This window comes from Trifolium pratense, linkage group LG4 (genome assembly GCF_020283565.1).
Source record: "Trifolium pratense cultivar HEN17-A07 linkage group LG4, ARS_RC_1.1, whole genome shotgun sequence".
NCBI classification, from domain to species: domain Eukaryota; kingdom Viridiplantae; phylum Streptophyta; class Magnoliopsida; order Fabales; family Fabaceae; genus Trifolium; species Trifolium pratense.
The window spans coordinates 27,344,496-27,361,559 of NC_060062.1; the positions used below are offsets into that span (position 1 = coordinate 27,344,496).

Consider the following 17,064-nt stretch of genomic DNA (forward strand, 5'->3'; position numbering starts at 1 on the left):
AGGTTCCGTTGAGTACAACGGATGTAAGGGGTGTTAATATCTTCCCCTCGCATAACCAACTCCCGAATCCATCTCACGGTTCTCGGACCATTTTCTCTCAAGATTTTTTCGATATTTTCCTTTCCCTTTTTGGGATAAATAAAATTCGGTGGCGACTATGTTTTCTGAGTGTTTACACTCGAGGATTTTTCACGCCGCGACACATGTCTAGAATAGATCAATATATAAAGTTTATTGCAAAACTTTAGTATTTTTCGAAACGAGTATGAATTAAATATGAATTTTCTATATCAAGATAAAGGTAACAAATATTTTACCTAAAAAATAAATTTTGAGCTCCTTATTTTTGGAAAAACTTCTTATAATGTTCTATATTTGCAAAATAATCATAAATACACATCAACTTAACAACATCACTATAATTGCATGCATAAAAATTTAGTAGGGATAAAAATATGATATTTTATTATGAAGATGAAAAATTAAATTTAATAAATTTGCAGAGGCTAAAAACTTATTTAACCCTATAAAATATTACGAACCACTAAAAATTAATAGTATTACAATAAAATATATACACATATTAAAAATTATAATTTTTTTTTTTTGTAAAAAAAGTAAATATACGGTTAAACGATAAATAAATATGTAAACAAAAAAAATGATAAATAAATATTAAACTTTATAAACTAATAATATTAAAAAAATTATTCAAAAAAAAATCCAAGGATACATAAAGGATACACATTTTATATGACCCATGAATTTAATCAAACGGTGAAAATATTGAAGGATTAAAATATTTAAATCTTGTTAAAAAAAACTAGGTTGAAAGATTTGATATGCTTTGATTTATTGTGGAACCTGATTGATGATTATATTAATGTGAAGGATACATTTACAAATATTAAAAAGTAGTGTTTAAAATAGAAAACTTAATAAAAAAATAAAATATGCATTAAATGTTTGTCACTTCAACAGCGTACCGGTACACGTCCACACAATACGTGTACCGAAAAATTCACCTTATAGAACAAATGTTACTAATTTTTTTTAAAACTAAACTTCGTGAATTTTTTGTAAACACATAATTTTATTTTATATTTTTTATATAATACACGTCAAAAACAAAATAAACAAAACAATCATTGTGCTCTTAACAAATATGGAATCAATTTATTACACAATCATATCTTTATATTTATGTAGTTATGTAGTGTATATGACATTACAATATTACTAGTATCCGGACTCGTGCCAAGCACGGGTAAAATGAGACTACAAAAAATAAAATTTTAATATTTTAATTTTCATAATTTTCAAATAAAAAGAATGAAAAAATATAACATAAAAAAATAATAGGATCCTGTATTAGTCAACAAAAAAAAACATATGATACCATATTAATATATAAATATAAATGTAGTTCCCGTGTAAATCACAATGTAAAAATATAGACTCTTGTGTACAATTTAAAAAAAAAAAAGCCCCTCAAACAAACAAAAAAAGTTAAATTCGATAGTAAAATAAATATGAAACAAAATATGTCTCAGTGTTAAAATATGTCTCAGAAATTATCGAAATATATTTTATATTAATTAATTTTCACATCAATATCATCCGAATATAATAAATATAGAACCTCGTATAAATTATAAATAAAAAATATGTCTCAGTGTTAATATATGAACAAACATACAATCCCTATATTAATATATTTTTTAGGTATTAACCATCTTGTTCACAGGGGAAGAATTCTTTGATAATTCAGAGTTCGACCGCAGGTAAGTATATCCCCTAAATAATACACATGCAAAAGTCTCACATAAATAAAAATAGGTTCCCGTATTAATATAAAAATATAAATATATAGTCATATACATCAACAACAAAAATATGTCATATGTAAATAACAAAAAAAAAAAAAAGAAGAACACGGTCCCCATAAAAAATACAAAAAGATAGGTCCATGTATGAAGAATATATGAATAAAAGTATAAAATCCCGTATAAAAGTTTTAAAATAAAATTATATAACCACGATAAAAAATTATAACAAATAAATAAATAAAAAGTAGAAAAGTTATATTCTCTTTCTCCTCTTTATTATTGGTCTTCTCTAAATAAATAAAAAATTAATACATAAAATAATCTTAACCTAATCAAATCAAATCAATTTTTTCCACTATAAGAAAAGAATATCATTATCCGTAAAGTTCAATCACAACCATCTTGGTCTTAATTCATTCCTTTCTTAGCCTCTCTATACATATGCAAATAAAATATAATAAATGATTAAATCCAATATAAAACATCATATTGACAAATTCATAATAAAAAGTGAAAAAAATTGGGAGTAGTTACCGATAGAAAATATATGTTTCACCTAAAACTATATAAGCATGATTTGAAAAGATATGTTGCATGAAAAATAATATATGAGGATAAAAATAAAAAATAAGAACACAAATAAAAATATAAAGAACCAAGAAAATAGATAGGATTCTTATTTTATTCCTCCCACCACTCGATACACCATGGAGTATCATATTTAGAAATACAAAATAAGTTTTCAAGCAAAAAAAAATACATAGTCTTGTTCAATGAATTTGAATATAATTTTTTTTTCTCTTTCTACTGATGAGCCTCATATGGATGAGTAATCCTTGAAGAGACTAGATTTTTGTAAAATGAAAGAAGAGAAAAATAAAAGCCTCCGTTATAATAAGACAGTGACATTAAAATAGAATAGCATAACTACCTGTACAATAAAAAAGTATAGGGTAATTTATGTTTCACTAATTCAACTCATTCAATACTTCATCGCAATCTCGTATCCTTCTTTTGCTAAGCAAATCAAATAGAAAATGAGAAAAGTAGAAGGATTTAGAAAAAGTTATGTTTTCTTATCTACAAATCAATAAAAATGACAAAATTATTATTAACAATACTAAAAAAAATACAAATCACAAGATTAATTAGATTATTCGTGTAATGAAACCAAACAATAACCAAAATGAATACTATTCAAAAATAAATAAATAAATAAATAAACCAAAACATTAAAATAGTTAAAAAAATGGAATTATTAATACGTGAAGTAAAAGAGCAAGAAGAAGAACTTGAATATAGGAGGAAGAAAATACCGACCAATGTTGAAATTTTGTGTAGCTCTATTAGAAACATACTATTTATAGATGTAAAATAATAAATTAAAAGGTAATAATAAATCATGAATTAATTTGATTGAATAAAAAATTAAACCGTTGCCTTAATTATGACCACAAATTATGAATAGAGTCAACACGATTATCAAAAAAAAAAAAATGAATAGAGTCAACACGTTTGTATTTTTTTTATATAACTAGAACTTTGACCCATGCGGTGCATGGGTCTAATTAAGTGTAATAGGTAACAATAAAAAATAAAATACAAAAATTCTAAGAGCATTTTCAATAAGAGTAGTATTGGGAATTTCATGGACTAATTATTCTATATTTGTTTTATGTGCTTATTTTATATTTTATATATATTTTAAATAATTTTGGACCCCCATCGTTTTGTTTACTTATTAAAAAAAATTGCTGATAACTAAAGGTTAAAAAATTGATGATAATTAAAGGTTAAAAAAAATTAAAAACATGATCAAGAACATAAACATAAGTAGACATCCATAAATAAATAAAAATTGTGATTAATTTCGTCGTTCAAATTTATTGAAAACAGAGATAACATATTAGGATTCCTAAATTCTTTCATAATTGAAGCACATGTTTTAGCGGTTGAAAGGTTTTATTGTAAGTAAGGGATGCAGGTTCGATGACAAATCTGTATTTTTTTAATATAAAGCTGCAATAAAAAGAAAGAGAAAATGAGAGGGGAAAAAAATTAGGTTTAGGGTTAGCTTATGTTAGCAAGCTTATAATATAAGAGATTATCGGTTTTTAATTGTTTAAATTGTGCAATGAAAATTGATGGTGCTTAATTGTCGTATGAAATATTTCCTATGAAAGTTGATGGAGCTTAACACTTTGTGGACATAATTTAAATCACAATTGGTCTGCTAGTGCATATTGTATCAATTGATCATCGGTTAATATTAAATCTGCAATGTTAAAATCAAAATAATGAATGTAATTAGTGACATGACTATGGTTGTGTTTGGTTGTATTGCAAAAAAAATTGATTTAGCAGAATTAAGTTTGATAATAACTTTCCAAATTACACGTGATAATAACTTTCCAAATCTCACATGATAATTATTTTCTAAATTTATGATCCGGTAGAAAAAAAAATCATTGATCAGGAAAGACATAAAAATATTTTGTGATGAATAATATAGTCAACAATAATTTTGATATGGTATACTTTTAAAATTGATGGTGCTTATCAATTATTGCACATAATTTTAATCACAATTGGTATACTTGCCATAGTGGTTGAAAATATTGCCTTGCACCAAAGGATTGCGGGTTCAAATCCTAGTCAAGACAAAATTATATTATTTTTTAATAAAAATTGCAAGATAAAATGGAGGGAAAACAGGAAAAACAAATTAGGGTTTAGGATTTGCTTGTGTATACAAGCTTATAATATAAAAGATGTAGATAATGTAGATGGATACAACCCACTTGGGTTGGTGCATTGGTATTGGCTTGAGACCTGAGAGTGTACTCCTTTTGAGGTCTGAGGTTCGATTCTCTCTTGCGCCAATTTGGGTGGGCTAATTTAGCTTCTTCAAAAAAAATGTAGATGGATACGGCGCATAGACAACCGTTGTATTTTAAAGTACAACATAATTTCCATAAGTGATACTATACCTTAATTATTTTAATGCTAATTGTGATCGTATACATTTATTAACGCATTCATATAAAACACGTTTTTAATGCTAACTTATTTCTACAAAAGTTTCTAATTTCTGATAATGCTAAGCACGTGTAAAAATGAATTTGTAGAGTTATATTGAATTATAAATAATATATTTTAATTTAAACCGAAAAAACTTATATTTACTTGAGATTGACATGAATTAAAAAAAGTCTGTGTATCAATATATGAATAGAAATAGAAATATAGACTACAATATAAATAACAAAAAAAAAATAATTCCTATATTAATATTTAAGCAGAAATATAGGCTCCAGTTGAAATTAAAAATGTATTCTCCCTATTAATATATGACTAAAAATATAGATCCCGTAAAAATTATAAAATAAATAGGTCTTCATATTAATATATGAGTAAAAATATAGATCTAAGTATAAATTATAAAAGTTGTAAAAAAAAAAAAGAAGTATAAATTATAAATAAAAAAAGTCGTATTAATACATAAGTAGAAATATATGTTTTCGTACAATGTTTGTGTTTCAAATTCAAAATACGTAAAATTGGCAATTGTCATAAAAACTTAATTTGAGTTTGGCACAAATTTATGTTTTCACGTTAAATTCATCGATTTGTTGCCTTAAATGATTTCAAATTGTTGACTAATTTACCATTGCCAAGGCATGGTGATTTAACAAATATAGAATCCTTTGATCTACTTTAATATGAAAATTAATTTTAATATGAGAATTAATTGTCAAAATCACATGAAAAGAGAATCGTTTTCATTAGGGATGGCAATTTGACCCATACCCAGAGAGTACCCGCAAAAATTACCCACAACGGGTAGGGTAAAAACCCGCATTTTGGGTACGGGTACGAGTATGGGTTGAAGGTGTGAAAACACAAGAAGGGGGGTTGAATTGTGTTTTAGCCAAGTTAAAACTTTTTCAAAGTTCTTAACTTAACTACAACAGCAGTGGATAAGTAATACAAATACAACGAGATAAGAGAGAGAGAGAGAGAGAGAGAGAGAGAGAGAGAGAGAGAGAGAGAGAGAAAACACACAAGCAATTTATACTGGTTCCTCTCACAAAACGAGAGTAGTCCAGTCCCCTTGCTCTTCCAAGGGATTTCACTATAATCACACAAGATTACAAATGCTCAAGCACACAAGCAAGAGACTTCACAACAATGCTCAAGCACACAAGCTTAAGACTTCTCACTTAAGCACACAAGCTTAAGACTTCTCAAATAACAGAGATAATAAAGTTGTTGAAAGAATACAACTGCTCTTAAGAGAACCTTAATAAGCAAATACAATGAGTACAAAGTATTTGGACTAAGAGTTAAAAACACTAGTTCAGAGGTTCAGAGCTTGTATTCGCAAATCAGAGTTTGTTCGAGCGCGTGTAAGATTGTTAATTACTTTGCAACTGGATTCTTCTAGTATATATAGGACTAAGAAAGAGTCGTTGCAAAGATGACCGTTGATGAAGATATCCTTTTGTCTTCAAGCAACTTGTCTGATGTAGTTTGGTTGTTTCCAAAACAGAGTAAGAGTTTCAGACACTTTGACCATGTGCAGAGAAGACTTTCCTTATTCAGCTAATAAGTCTGATAACTCACGTTCTCCATTGTGGACAGACAAAATGCAAGTAGCTGTTCTGATCAAGGTTGAGAGGTCCTTTTCTTCATTGGTAGGAGAGTTGACCTTCAAATTCAAATCTTCACTCTATTCAAAATATTCCTCAGAGATGATTCACTTCAGACTATAGAAAGTTCCGATATCTTCATCCTCTGATGTAAGTAACTTCTGAAGATTCTTATCTTCTGAGTTCTTGCGAACTTCTGAGGACTTGTCTTCTGAGCTTTCTTCAGAGCTTGTCTGAAGCTAAGTTCTGCATACTTAAAATAAATTTTTAGTCCTTCCAATTGTACATTAATACTTTGTTATCATCAAAACCTTAATAGATTTAGGGGCAAACATTTTTAAATCAATTTTGTTCCAACATGGGTAATTACCCGCAAAAATGAACGGGTATGGGTGCGGGTACGGGTACCTTAGTACCCACCCCGCCCCATACCCGCATAATATATATTTATTTATTTTATTTATATTATTATATTATAATATATGTAAATCAATTTAAAACAATACAACTCTACTAAACTATTACATATTTTTAATAAAAATGTTTATTTATAACATAATATAAAAATAATGTGAATATTTAACATAAATATGAACTTTAACATAAAGTTAGTAATAATTTTGTTTATAATTTCCATTAGTCAATATTAAAATATTTGAAATTTTTTTAATTCTATTAAAATTATATGATATTTTATAATTGATCAATTTAATTTTAGTAAAAATGCGGGTAACGGGTACGGGTATGGGTACCTAGGTACCCATAGGGTATGGGGACGGGGGCAAAAGTTGTTACCCACGCGGGTATGGGAATGGGTACGAGTATTTTTTCAATCCGCGGGTATGGGGATGGGTATTATAGTACCCTACCCATACCCTACCCATTACCATCCCTAGTTTTCATGATGCCATGTGTACATCAGACCTTGTAAAATAGGTCTCAAATAATATATTAATAGATAGTACTATTTTAAGTGATATAATCAAATTAATACGTAGAAGTACCAAAACAAAATAAAAATATTTTTCAGCCACATATCAATTTTGATATATATGGTATAACATCTCATCTTTTCACCGGATCCTGTATCTGCAATATACAATAAAAACAATTTTAGTATTTTAGATAATATTCATAAATAAGTCCATATAGTATTCAGAGTAAAAAAAAAGGTCCATATAGTATTCCATTGTCATAAAAATTAGTACAAATAAGCCATAAAATATAGGCAGAAGAAAATGCTCATATACATTTACACAAAAGAGGTGAAGAAAAAAATAGAGTAACTCAGGATCATGTAGCTGAAACAAAAATAAAAATATATTGGATCTTAATGACTAATGCATATAATAGTTTAATTCACACTAAACTATTATCAATTACCCTATGATAGATCTTCCGTTGCATACTTTTTGGTTACACATTCCGTTATCATGTCGGTCATTGATCGATTTTAACCTGAAACTTTGAAAATTCTAATAAAAGATCAAATAAACAAACAAACTCCACAGAAAGAGAGAAAAAACAAAAAAATAACACACAAAAAATCAATATAGATAGAATTAAGAAGCATGAAGAAAAAATGAAATTCAATAAAGTAAGATAAATATTTTGTGACAAATGTTTACAATTTTTTTTTTTTAAACTTCAAATATCATAGATAAAAATAAAAAGTGGGATACAAAAGAGGGGGGACCAAGCCTAAACCCTCAACAAAGGAAACAAAACAACTAGCTAGCAACATCTAAAATAAGGAAAACCTAACCTATTTCTAGTTAAATCTTCCCTAATTTCAACTGGAGCAGATGTCCACCATGTGAAACCTTGCAAAGATAACCCGAGATTAGCAAGCTTGTCTGCACAATGATTGCCCTTCCTATAGATGTGAGATATAATGAAGCTCATGTTTCTAGTCATGTATATACAGTTCATCCATCTGTTCTTTAGTTTCCAAGGAATGATATTCGGAGATTTAAAGGCCAAGGAGACTAGTTTAGAATCACTTTATATCCAAAGATGAGACCAATTCTGAGCATATGCATGTTCAATAGCAAGAATGACCCCCATTGCTTCCGCAAACAAAGCATTAGCCAACCCCAAATGCTTGGAAAAACAACTAACCATTTCACCATGGTTTCTAAAAATACCAGAACAAGCAGCAATACCAGGATTATCCAATGAAGCTCCATCTGTGTTACATTTATACCAACCAAACATAGGTGGTTGCCACAAAACCTCAATGATCTTAGGGGGCCTAACATGATGTATATTGATTTTAAAAAATTTCAAGATACTAAAATTAGTAATAGATGAGTTAGAAGACAAAGTAGAGCAATTACTAGTTAAAGAAACTGAAGCAATGATTTGAGATATGATAGAAGTCAAGTTTTGCTTAATATTTTTGAACCTTAAGTTATTCATGCTTTGCCAAATACTATTGAAGATGTTTATAACTGCAGCAGTTATTGTGATTCTGCACTGAGGGTTCCATCCAGCACTGGTTATGTTCAAAATGGATGTGTATGAACTCAAATCAAGCCGTTGATTAATTATAGAGGCCAACCAATGCCAAATAGACAAAGCAAAAGGACATTGTAAAAACAAATGCAAAGAGGATTCACTTTGCTTTTTACATAAGCTGCACATAGAGGTTAGATAAAAACCTCTAGCTGATAAAGCATCATCGGTTGGCATTTTGTGATGAAAAAGCCTCCACACCAAGAAGGATTTAGAAGGAGGGATAGCAATATTCCATATGGTTTTGGACCAGCTAGCAGTAGGACCAGGATTAGAGAAAAATTGATAAGCATCTTTCATGGTCAACTCACCAGAAGTAGTGTGGTTCCAAATAAGAAAGTCCTCTTTATCTTCAAAGGGGATGGAGAATTGCTGAATTTATAGCAAAATAAGGTTAAGAGGGACACAATGGAAATAACACAATAAAAAATATATTAACTATTCAATATTTAATTGATCGTGATTTGTGGGTCATCAGATATAAATGGTAAGGGAAAATGTTAAAGCTAATAAACTAATAAAGGCTAATTACTTCATTCGTAATGAATTTGACATATTCCTTTTATCCCTTTTTTTTTGACATATTTCTTTTATTCCTTTTATTTCTTTTATAATATAATATACATGGTTTTTCTTGACCGAAAAAAAAAGATACATGGTTTTTTTTTTGTGAAATATTGTACATGATTTTAATATTGCTAAAGAAAAATATTCCTTTGTTTTTTGGTAAGTGCAAAAATAAAAAATAAGCTTAAAACAAAAAGTTTTATTAATGCAGTAATGCTATATAATTTTTATTTCTCCACATACATAAAATAATACAAAATAATTTTGTTGATTTATATAAATATTTATAAACAAATTAATTTTTTTTTGACAAAAAATTTCATTTTATTTTAGTTTACTAACTATTACGTATTGATGATATGAGAGAAGATTGGAGAGATGCTTTAATTGTAGTTGACCAATATAATAATATTCATAATAATATTGCTAAAACAGTGATTGCATTCTTTGAATTCCTTTGAATTGTAGTTTCCTTGAATAAAATATCTTTTAATGCATCAAATTTGAATTTGAATTGAGGAGAATGATATTGAATTATTAGGACAATTGATTTTTTAATGAGTAAATGCAATAATGACATTGATGGCCAAATGAAAGAGAGAGCAGAGTTGCTGAGAGGCCAGTATTTTGAAGAAAGAGAAAGGTAAATAGGTCTGACTTTTTACATATTATAGATTCGATTATTTCTCTACACTATAATGTCAATGACATGTATTTTTGGTTGATATTTTTTTTTGACAAGAGAAAACTTAATTCATTTCATTTAACAAAAGGTTATCAATACAACCAGGAATCGACTCGAAAATACGGCGACTAGTCATGGAATAGGCCGCTCTAGCCAGGGAGTTAGCAACCATATTTGTTTGTCGCTTTACAAACTTTACCTCAAAGTTAGAATTCGACACTAATAGCGACTTAATATATGAAATCAACATACTAAATTCAGAAATTCCTACTTTGAAGATAACGATTTTAAAAATAATGTGATTATTTGATACGTTGCTTCCATATCAGTAATTTTCATCCCAAAATTTTTGGTTCGACCGCCAGGTAATATAGCCCAAAATAATACATGTTAAAAAATACATGCCCATATAAATTATAAATATAAATTATAAAATAAAAATAGATTCTCGTATTAATATATTAATATATGAATATAAATATATAGTCCTCATATAAATCAACAACAATAAAGGTCATATATTCCTTAAAAAAAACAAAAAAGTCAAAATTTAAAAAAAAAAGTATTTTATTAATATATATATATATATATGACTAACAATTTAAATTCCATAAAAATTATAAATTAATAGGTCTTCATATTAATATATGACTAAAAATATAAATTTCACGAAAATCATAATGTAAAAGGTGCTACTATAATATATTGGCACAAAATATTTATATAAAAAATGGCAATAAATGTATTCAATAAATTATGTAAGCAAAATACATGTGAACAAAAAATAATCAACAATATTGATTAAATGCATATCAAACTAAATAATCAAATGTAAAAATGAATAAGCAGAACACGCAAACAACAAACAACAAACAACAAACAACAGGAGCACGCCTTCTCCATCTCCTTCCCATGTCTACAGCTTCTTCTTTTTTCTTTTACTTTTCACCTAAATAATCAAATGTATACAAACAAAATATTTTTTTTTGACAAACATACAAAATAACATAATAATGTGTATATAAAAAAAATACCGATAAAAAAGAAATAAAAACACTACAAGAAAATATGTAGATACCGACAGTCAATTTGAGGCACATGTAAAGGAACCGCCGCCGCTCTTGTCAATCCCGACGGTTATTGCGGCGTTCATTCAACTGCCTTTGCTGTTTGTAACTCTCGGCGGTTTTACTAGGTATCGCGCGGCGGTTCATTCAACGATGTATATTGTCGTTTGTTTTTAAGACTCACGCACGCAATTTATTTTCACGTTTCCTTCTTTCACTCAGTGAAAATCAATTGCTCTTCAAGACTCACACGTTTCCCTCTGTAGCTCCGATTGCTCTCTCTCAACACAGGTTCTTCTCTCTTCCTCTCTCTCTTTCTCGCTGTATCTCTCTATAACTCCGATTACTATCTCGTTAATTTGTTGTTAACTTGATTATGATGATTTTGAGTAATAATAATTTGTTAATTTCTTGATTCTTCTACAGTTTGATTTTAGGGTTTTTGAGTTTAGTCGTTTAATTTCTAGGATTCTTCTACAGTTTGATTTTTAGGGTTTTTGAGTTTAGTGGTTTAATTTCTTGTATTCTTCTACAGTTTGATTTTTAGTGTTTTGATGGTTTGTTAATTCTCTTGGATTCTTCTACTGTTTCAATTGGATCCAGATTTCACATCATTTTTGAATTAAATATATTGATCAAATTTATATAATGAACAATTGTGTTAAATATATAAAAGCACACTTATTAGGAACCTAGATCATCAAATTTCTTCTCAATTAAACTTGAGTTTGTCTCCTATTGTTGATTTTCCTATGCAGATTCTACTCTTTTTTTGGCTTGCACAACTTAGACTCCAATTAATTGGCACCGTGATTGCTGGTTATTTTATGAATCATTTGTGTTTGATTTTGGTGCTATCACTCAGTTTTTATTTTTGAATGTGTTTTACACGAGAAAGCTTAGTTCTAGATTTGATTTTGAGTTAAGGCACTGTTATAGTGTTATAGGTGGAGACATGACAAAGTTTTATTGTTAGCTGTAAGTTTGAATACATACTCTTGAGTGATTTTATAGGCTCTTCTAGTTATTGAATAATTTACTGTTTCTTTACTCTTATGTGTATGTATACATGTCTATTTACTTGATGAAACATAGAGGCTTTGGATGAAACATAGATGCTTGGACCAATGAATTTAGTATGTTTGATGATCTCAACAAGAATGTTATCTTGCTAACATGTATTTATTATGTGTTTGTTAAATGTGTCTTTTGGATAAAGTCTGAGATCGATTGACCTTTTGACCGCATAATATATGTTTTCGATGCAGTCTTTATTATGTTGATCTGGTTCTTGCGAATGTTATATTTGGTTCCTGTACTGCTTGTCGTCAAGTGTCGGCGAAGTTTAGTACAAGAAATTTGTTATGATTTTGGTCATGATGTTTGTAGCCAAGGGGCAGTAGGAAGCAAGGGCCAGAGACATGATCGTGAGAGAAGAGGATTGAGAGAATCTTGAGTTATTCATGCATCTGATGACAATGTTGAACTTGTCTTGTCAATGCAGGTAAAATCATTGTTAACTCTGATAGTAACCCAATCCTCGTGAAGGAAAAATAACTCAAGCATCTTGGTAATGGAGATGTCAATTCTCATGTTTGTAAAGTGTGTTTGGAATCTTCAACTGCGGCAATTCTTCTTCCATGTCGTCATTTTTGTTGTAAGTCATTTCTTATTTGAATATTTTCACATCTTATTTTTTATCAAATTTCCTTTGTATTCACTTTTTTTCTTTTGGATATGAATTACAAAACTTATTGTTTAATTTTGCAGTTTGTAAATCTTGTTCACTTGCATGCTCTGAATGTCCTTATTGAGTTGTTATATCCACAGTCACGGGTGCAATTCTTTCATTAGTTTACTTTTATGCAACCTTTCAAAAGGTAAATTGATAACATATTCTTTCTTTTCGCTAGATAACTGTATATGTAAGGGGAGACAAAAGGGTGGGAAAAAAGAATGTAAAAAGGAAAAGGATGTAAACCACATTGCAGAAGTAAATATGCACAATGTGTGTTGTTTCCAATTTATATATTTTTAAATCAGTAGATTAAACTAAGAAAATTGTTATCGTCTTTTCCAATTTTTTGCAGTTTGTTCCACATAGTCATATGGGCACTCCATTCCGTAAACTGCAGGGTGACAACAAATGTTATATTTAAACATTTTCATGTAAAGATTATCCAGGAAAATATCTCATTTTTTTATAGGCAGTGGATATAGATACCTGTATAATGAGGATGTTTGTTGGTCTTATAAATATCTTTTAATTTTGTTTTACAGACATGGAAGCGGTTATGTCCCTTGTTGGCTTTGACTTGTACAATAAAGTAAGTTTCCTCTACTTCCCTTATGTTATACATGTTGTATTGTAGACATGTTCTTTGACTTTCTGTAGATTCTTAGACTTATATATGACGTGATGAAATCAGGTGCTTCATAGTCATACAAGCCTAATTTGGATTTTCCATTTCACTCATAGGTAACATATCATACTCATTAGTTGTTGTGGACCATTGTGATACTACTAGGATTAGTATTATCCATATCTTCAATATGAGTCAATTAGGATTGACGACGAGTTTGACATAATCAAAGTGTGCCACCTTGGTTGCTACAATTTGTAGGTTCAACAAAATCAGAGTGCCTTGGTGATATGAGACATAGATGCATTGATGATACGAGATATAGATACATATATAGATGCATTGGTGATATATGTATAGAGTTTCTTTTTCTTGTCATTTGTGTACTCTGCATTTATCTCTGATTTTCCTTTTGAAGAGAAGAACCTTACTCTTTCTTTTTGTATATGTATTGTAATGTTTTTCTTCACTTGTTTACAGGTCAAAAAGTTCTTTGAAATGGCCTCCAAATCGCTTTTAGACATTTGGTCTTGTGTAAATGTGTTTATTAAAAGTATTTGAAAAAGACATCATTTAGGCTTCAATTGATGCTCAAGTAAGATTTTAAACTTAGAAAAGCCTACTGTCAAGTTTTCAGTAATTAATTGAAGAACATAGATTGATTTTTGTTTGTTGAGCGAATGTTTCCTCTTGGCTTTAACATGTCTCTGAGAAAGTGCGCAGTCTGCAAGAAGCTATTCCTAATTTGAGTTCAATACTAAGACTCTTGTTAACTTTTTGCATTTCAGTGGTGAATTTGGCCTCAAAGATGCTATCTAAAACCATATTTTTATTGGCATTTTGGTCGGAGGAATAGTTTGGAGCTTGGTTCTGGACTTTTAAGTCGACAAAGAACTACACTTTGTAGGTTATTTTAATATATTTTTGCATAATGTTTTATCCATATAAAGACAGTGATTAAGCTTTATATTTCCACTCCTTAATTAATTATGCTTGTTTGTGCAGACAAAGAGTGCACTAGACCAAATGGACTGGATTGAAAAAATCACAGGTATTATTGCCTCTTTGCTGAGTTCTCAGATTCCTAAAATAGTAATCACATGTAGTTTGTTTTTAATTTTGTATGCTAGTATATGTCTAGTTTGTTGAATGAAAGATTGTTTCTAAGTGGATGAGATTTATACTTTGATAATTAAGATTGGGTTATTAGTTTTTAGTTAAAAACAGTGATGAAGATACATAGCTTCTCATTTGTTGTAGTTTTAAATTTGGTTTAGTGATGTTGGTGCTCACAACAAATTGAATCAAGTGATGGGAAATTGAAGGCACTGAGATTGAGTTCATTAATTATAACATAGGTATCAATTTTTTGTACTACTTATTTGGATTTATTTTTTTTAGATTGTTCCCTTGAAGTTTTGTTTGTGTTGATGGATTTATTTGGTCTCGATTGTTGGTGAACTTTAAGCTTGGTTATCGGAGGAAAATGCTTAATTAATGAACACATATGTTTTGTAGCACTGGATAGGTGTAACTAATGCTATATAAGGGGTTAGCTTATGCTATATCTTTTATTCGTGTCTTGGTTCTATTTTAAGTTGTTTCTATTGATTATTAAATAACAATGTGTATCAAATGAGGCATATGGACTTGAATTAGTTTGCATAATTTAAAGAGGCTAGTGTGTTAAATTCTCTGCACAACTTATGTCATTTTGTGAACGATTGACTTATTCTGTTTGACACTTCCAAAGCACCTTACTTAAGTTGCACGGGTTGAAGGGTGAGAGGCTTGGAGTTCACCAATCTAATGTAGAACGTATTCTCTGTGACATGGTTCAGGTAAAGGCACATGGTGCTAATGTAGTGGAAGTTGCCTATCCTTATTGTTTATCATGGTGAGGTTTAAAAAGTTGTAATTAATTTCTGAACGTTATGATTATAGTCAAGTTTCTATGATTTTTCTTCATGGTTGTTTCTATTTTATTTAATTGAAGGCCAAATTGTGAAGGTGGTTTATATGACGATGATGTGCACGTACACGCGGTTACAAGCATTAAAGCTTGCTTTGGAATTGGGGGCTGTTTTTTTTATGGAATTGGATCTCAAGGTATACCAACAGTAATTCAAGTGTGAAATTAGATGATCTATATAGTTGATTTTTGTTGTCTAAGAGCTTATAAGCATCTTGTTTGTTTTGCTACACTTTTTAATGTAATAGTTTTATGTTTAGTGTGTTAACTCAAAGCAATTTTGATGTAAACTTGTATCATTTTCTACATGAATTGTGAGAATCAATTACTTGATATGTTCAGTAAAATAATGTGTCTGCGATGTTTTGTGTTTTAGATTTTGTTATATTGATATTAATCGGATTCAAGAGTGTTAAATACACCATTTAAAAAAAATTGTGGAAAAAAAAAGCATTTAAATGTTTTTGTGGAAACCAAAAAAAAAAAAAACTTTTTTTTTATTAAAAAAAAATACAAATTTGCGGCGGTTCAAACTGACGCTAAAAGCTGGAAAAACTGGAAAAATAATTACAAACAGTGACGGTTAAAACCGTCGCAAGAATCAATGCACTCGACGCTAACGTCCTTGCAGCGGTTATTCCAACGGTTTGTCAGAACCGTCGCTGTATACCCTAGCGACGCCGCAATCTGCGACGCTTATTCAACTGCCGCAACTGTCATTTAGCGACGGACATAACCGACGCTGATGCCTTATTTGAACTGCAGCCGCTTGCCATTTTTCTTGTAGTGAAAGTAGGAAAATCATATCCTCTTTCTCCTCTTTGTTGTTGGTCTTCTCTTATACAAAAAATCATCTTAACCTAATCAAATCAAATCAATTTTGATCACTCTAAGAAAAGAATATCATTGATCCATCAAGTTCAATTGCAACCATCTTATTCTTAGTCCATTCCTTTCCTAACTTTTCTACACATATGCAAATGAAATATAATGAATGATTAAATCCAGTACAAAACATCATATCGGTAAAATCATAATAAAAATGAAAAATATATGTCATATATTCACCAAAGAATATATAGGGATGATTTGAAAAAATATATTTGCAAGAAAAATAATATATGAGAATAAAAAATAAGAGCACAAAGAACAAAGAAAATAGCGGTTTAAAGAAAGCTTTCAAAAATGGTGTAGAAAATATAAGTTTAAAAAACATTATTTATAGGTAAAGACATAAAATAATCACATTAATTATTTTCCCTGATTTTATGGATGAATAACCGCAAATTAAAATTGTACAATTTTGCCATGCATTTTATTTTAGAAAAATAATATATATAATAAAGGATGATTAACAGTATTTACAGCTACAAATTATTTTGATTTAATGACAATTTCCTTTTTCTAGTTTT

The 17,064-nt window shown here is 29.1% G+C and overlaps 1 long non-coding RNA gene across 36 annotated transcripts; it reads left to right on the forward strand.

Annotated features, from left to right (window-relative positions):
• The first annotated feature begins 11,219 nt into the window (after window positions 1-11,219).
• Window positions 11,220-16,013, forward strand: LOC123920122. Of its 36 annotated transcripts, none has more exons than XR_006813487.1 (12): window positions 11,308-11,608; window positions 12,707-12,974; window positions 13,088-13,453; window positions 13,598-13,644; window positions 13,747-13,796; window positions 13,942-14,034; window positions 14,161-14,275; window positions 14,469-14,583; window positions 14,686-14,731; window positions 14,958-15,038; window positions 15,434-15,577; window positions 15,677-16,013. It is a non-coding gene; the product is annotated as an uncharacterized LOC123920122 (long non-coding RNA). The 36 variants fall into 36 exon arrangements; XR_006813472.1 differs by lacking the exon at window positions 13,942-14,034 and having other exon boundaries at window positions 12,822-12,974; window positions 13,088-13,310; window positions 13,408-13,486; XR_006813492.1 differs by lacking the exon at window positions 13,942-14,034 and having other exon boundaries at window positions 11,220-11,608; window positions 12,822-12,974; window positions 13,088-13,197; window positions 13,408-13,644; window positions 15,522-15,577.
• Window positions 16,014-17,064: the final 1,051 nt, after the last annotated feature.